Consider the following 6,139-nt stretch of genomic DNA (forward strand, 5'->3'; position numbering starts at 1 on the left):
ACTAATCTCCATGATTCCTCTTAAACCCATATTGGATTTCAGATTAGCATGCTTATTTTTAATAGGAAAAAAAGCAGACATAAATAAAAGAACAAGAGAGAAGAATATTAAAATATATTTGTTATATTCTTAATATTTTATATTCTTATGTATTTAATTTTTATTTTTTTGTCGAGGTACATGTAATTTTTCGTGTTACTATAAATGTGAAGTAATTAGTTTTTTGTGTTTTTAAAATGTTAAGATAAATTTAGTAAGGAAGTTCAATAAAAATGGCCATCTCTACAATAGTTAAAGTCAAAGATGAAAATATAATGTAAATTGAAAGTAAGAAAAAAAATTTAAAAATTAATGAGATATATTTTTTACACTATAATAAAATTTTAAAATGTATGATAATAAAAGTTTAACAAAATTTATACAAACAAAAATATTTTATTTCATATAATATTGGATCTCACATTAATTTTAAGTATATATGCCTAAAATAACGACATTTGGTTATTTAAAAATTGAAATACTATTTTTTCTTATTATTTAATCAGACTTAATTAATATATGTATGTTTTAATTTAATTTAAAATAAATTAAAGAAATAATTTTAAAAGATATGTAAACTATGATTAGTTTTAACTAAAAACATTTTGTTGAAGAGTTAGTGTTTGATAAAATAGTGTGATGATTAGAGATAATTAAGAAAGAATTTGTTTGCTTAACTCATTTGAGTTGTATGTTAAACACTAAATTAAAAAATGAGTGAGAAAGTGTGATTTGGAACAAATTCTGAGAAAAATTGTTTAAACTACAATTTTCCTAATATATGTTTTTATATTTACCATAACCAAATTTATCTTTAGTTTTAAAGAGATAAAACTATATATTAATTAAGAAACTACTGATGACAAAATAAAATAAAATTAAGAAACTACTTAATTTACTTTTGATTATGTGTTTTAAGTTTTTTTAAAAAATAAGTTATAATTTGATTGGTTGTTAACATTTATTAGTTATTATTTTAATCAGATCTAAAAATAAAAGGTAACTCTAGAGCTAATTAATACAAATTACTAAATAACACAAATGATATTACAAATAATGATTTATGGTAACTGATTGTAAAATTAGACTAAGATTATATATGTTTTATCAATTTCTTTATTTTTATCAAGTATTATATTTAATTAAATAAAATACTTTAGCATTTTTTATAGAAATAAATTTAATGGTTATATATTATTATATAAAAGAATTATATTTGTAGGTAAGGAATTATTATAATTTTTATGTTTTCAAAGCCCACACAAAACCGTTTACAAAAAGATATTTCATGATAAAAGTCTTCGATCATTGTATTGGTCATATTGGAGTTACACAAAAAAATACACTCTAATTGTTTGTCCTCTTGAGAGCTAGAGTATTTTCGATTTTTCATGTGTTAAACTAAAATATAAAGTAATTCTACAACCAATTATCTGAATTAATTATAATATTTTTTCTGTAGGATAAATGTTTTTAATGATTAAGGTTTATGTTTTTTGACTATTTTAAATCTCACATATCTTTTAAAAATATATAATGAAATTTTTGATTATCCAAATATTTAAAATTAAAAATTTAAATTTCTAATTATTATTCAAAAATTATAACAGTGTAGAAATAATTTTTTTTTTATATAATAGAACTGCCCGCAAAATTACCGGCAAACACCTAGTATCTTATTAAGTATCTAAACATAAAAGGAATGAAAGCATCATTGAGAATCTATACTAATAAAACGGACTTTTTGAGGCTCTATATAGCGTACACATCATCGAAAAAAACTCATTCCAACAGATGACACGTGGCATTATTACAAAAAATAAATAAAATAAATAATAACTAAATATATAATATATGGAAAAAAAGAAGTAAATATACAATATAAGAAATATAAATATTACATTAAAATAATAATTCAATATACAATATAAGAAAAAAATAAATCTACGTAAATATACAATATAAAAAATTGAAATATTACATTAAGCATATAACATAATATTATCATTTTATATAAAATTTAAAAAAACTAGAATAGTAAATATACAATGTAAAAAATAAAAACTAAGTAAATATAGAAAAACTAAACTAAACATCTATGTGAAACTGTATAGCAAAATAAATAATAAGTAAATATACAATTTAAGCAATTAAAATATTACATTAAATTTCTGTTATATTATAATAAATACATATAAAATATTAGAAAATAAATTAATAATTAAATATACAATATAAGAAATAGAAAAGCTACATTAAACATCAATCTAAAAAAATTTATAATAAAATAAATAATATATAAATATTCCATATAAGAAATATAAATATTACATTAAACATCTACCGTAATATTACAAATTGATATTAAAAACAAAACAATCAGAATAAGTAATTATACAATATAAGAAAAAAATAACAAGTGAATATACAATATAAGAGATGGAAAAATACATTAAACATATATTTGAAAATGTATAGGTTTACAATTTTATTATTTCCAAATATTTTTATATGTAAATATAAATGATAAAAACAAGCATACAATATAAAAAGAGAAATATTACATTAAACATCTATCATAAGACTTGAATAAGTAAATATAAAATATAAGAAAGATAAATAATAAGTAAATATACAATATAATAAATACAAAAAATACATTAAACTTTTATCAAAAAAATAAATTATAAAATAAATAATAAATATATATATAATATAAGAAATAAAAATATTACATTAAAAATATATCGTAATATTATAATTTGATATAAAATCAAAACAATTAAATATACAATAAAAATACAATATAAGAAATGGAAAACTATATGAAACATCTATCTGAAAAATGTACGATTTTACCTATGGTAGGTAGTAAAATGAACCTTTTGAGCCTCGATAAAGCGTCCACATAAGCGAAAAAAGTTATCCCGAAAGATGTCATATCACATTAAAATTAACAAAAAACAGAGGATAAATAATAAAAAAATATACAATATAAGAAATATAAATATTATACTAAACATATAACGTAATATTATCCTTTGATATAAAAGCAAAAAATAGAAAATGTAAATATAAAATAAATAAAAATAAAAATAAAAATAAGTAAATATACAATATAAGAAATAGAAAAACTAAATTAAACATCTATCTGAAAATGTATAGCAAAATAAATAACTAGTATAGATATAATATAAGAAATAATAAATATTACATTAAACATCTATTATAATATTAGAATAAGTAAATATAAAATATAAGAAAAATAAATAATAAGCAAATATACAATATAAGAACTACAAAAAAATACCTTAAACATCTATCTGAAAAATATAAAATAAAATAAATAATAAATATATAATATAAAAATAAAAATATTGCATTAAACATCTATCGTAATATTACAATTTGATATAAAAGCAAAACAATTAGATAAGTAAATATACAATTAAAAATTTACAATATAAAAAATAAAAATATTACATTAAACATCTATTTGAAAAATGTATAGTTTTACATTTTTATTATTTCCAAATATTCTTATAAGAAAACATAAAATATAAGAAAAACAAGCATACAATATAAGAAATAGAAATATTACATTAAAAATCTATCATAATATTATCATTTGATATAAAAGCAAGAAAATTGGAATAAGTAAATATACAATATTAAAAAAATTAAACAATAGGTAACATACAATTAAGTAAATATACAATATCAGAACTGGAAAAACTAAATTAAACATTTATCTGAAAATGTATAGCAAAATAAACAATAAGTAAATATAGAGTATAAGAAATAAAAATATAACTTTAAACATCTATCATAATATTAGAATAAAAATAAATAATAAGTAAATATACAATATAAGAAATATAAAAACTACATTAAACATCTAAAACGTACTGTAAAATAAATATTAAGTAAATATATAATATAATAAATATAAATATTACATTAAACATCTATAATTAATATTACCATTTGATATAAAAGTAAATAAAATAGAATAATTAAATATACAATATAAGAAAATATAAATAATAAGTAAATATACAATATAATAAATTGAAAAATTAAACATCTATGTGAAAAATGTATTTTTTTTACATTTTTATTGTTTACAAATATTTTATAAGTAAATATATATATAATATAGGAAAAAATAAACAATATAAGAAATAGAAATGTTACATATTATATTAAATAAATGTAAAATATATGGAAAAATAAATAATAAGTAAATATAGTATATAAGAAATAAAAATATTTCATTAACTATATATCATAATATTATCGTTGATATAAAAGAAATAAATTTAAAATAAGTAAATATACAAAATAAGAAAAGATAAACAATAAGTAAATATACATAAAAAATTAAAAGACTAAATTAAAAATCTTTCTGAAAAATATATAGTTAAATTGAAAAATGTATGGTTACATAAATAATAAGCAGATATACAATATAAGAAATACAAATATTAAATTAAACATTTATCGTAATATTACCATTTGATATAAAATTAAGAAAATTAGAATAAATAAATATACAATATAGAGAAATTCCCTAAGATAGCCATTTTTATATTTTTGTTACAAAAATATCTCACAATGAAAAAAAATGATCAAAAGAAATTTTATTAAAGAGTAAAAATACATTGATACCCTGTTTAGAGTTAACGGGTGAGGTTTTGAGAATAGAGTTTCAAATTTAAAAAAATAAAAAATAAATATTAAAATAAAAGGGACTTCTTTGGTCGTTTTCCTTGTTGAATGTTATTTTTGTGACAAAAACTTAAAAATAACTATTTGATAGAATTGCCCTAAAATATAAGAAAAACTAATTAATAAGTAAATATACAATATAATAAAAAGTAAACAATAGGTAAAATACAATTAAGACATGAAAAAACTCAATTAAACATCTCTCTGGAAAAAATGTATAGTAAAATAATAATAAGTAAATATACAATATAATAAATAAAAGTATTATATTAAACATCTATCGTAATATTAGAATAAGTAAATATACCATATAAGGAAAAATACACAAAAAGTAAATATACAATATCAGAATTGGTAAAACAAAATTAAAAATCTGTCTGAAAAATGTATAGTAAAATAAATAATAATTAAATATAGAGTATAAGAAATAAAAAATATTAGATCATAGTATTAGAATAAAAATAAATAATAAGTAAATATATAATATAAGAAATATAACAACTATATTAAACATCTGAAAAACGTACAGTAAAATAAATAATAAGTAAATATACAATATAAGAAATATAAATATTACGTTAAACATCTATAAGTAATATTATTATTTAATGTAATAATTATATTTCTTATATTGTATTACATTTAACATCTATAAGTAATATTACCATTTGAAGATGAGGTTTTGTTTCCCCCGACGCTAGGCGATAAGGTGATAGGCGACAGGCGATTAGGGTTTCCCCCGATGCTATTGCCACTGTGGGTGATATCACGCCCCCAATCCTAAATAGGATTGTCGGGACGGCCATGGTTCGAGGAAACGTATCAGGCGGTCTTAAGACCTTAAGGCAAGAGTTCCATGGCCAAGATAGAAGGTTAAGTACTTCAGAATGCTGAGACTTAACCTTATGAGAGAAAGAAGTCAGCTAGGATGAGTAAGACGATAGTTGGACAAAGTGAATGAGTAGCTCGACCAGCTCAACGAAGCTAGGTTCAGTTCACTCCAGCTCGGCCAATACTAAGTCAGCTCCACCAGCTAGACTACTAGCTCACTCAGCTGGGTCAGCTGGGAGCCAGCTCACTCAGCTGGGTCAGCTGGGAGACAGCTCATCTCAGCTAGACAGACTGCAACACCCCCGACCCGTCCTAGACATATGGTCGATCAACCGGCCAACAATCAAACAAGAACATGACCGATCGACTGTCCAACACCCAGGGTTAGGGATGAATGAGCCAACCGGCCAGCCAACAATCAAACAAGAACATGACTGACCGTCCAACCCAACACCATAGTCCGGAAGCGCTACATGACGGGTTAGGGACGATCTGGTCAGAGTCACAAAATTTACTCCATGACCTAGACCAGTTCAAC

This window comes from Brassica oleracea, chromosome C3, assembly GCF_000695525.1.
Source record: "Brassica oleracea var. oleracea cultivar TO1000 chromosome C3, BOL, whole genome shotgun sequence".
NCBI classification, from domain to species: domain Eukaryota; kingdom Viridiplantae; phylum Streptophyta; class Magnoliopsida; order Brassicales; family Brassicaceae; genus Brassica; species Brassica oleracea.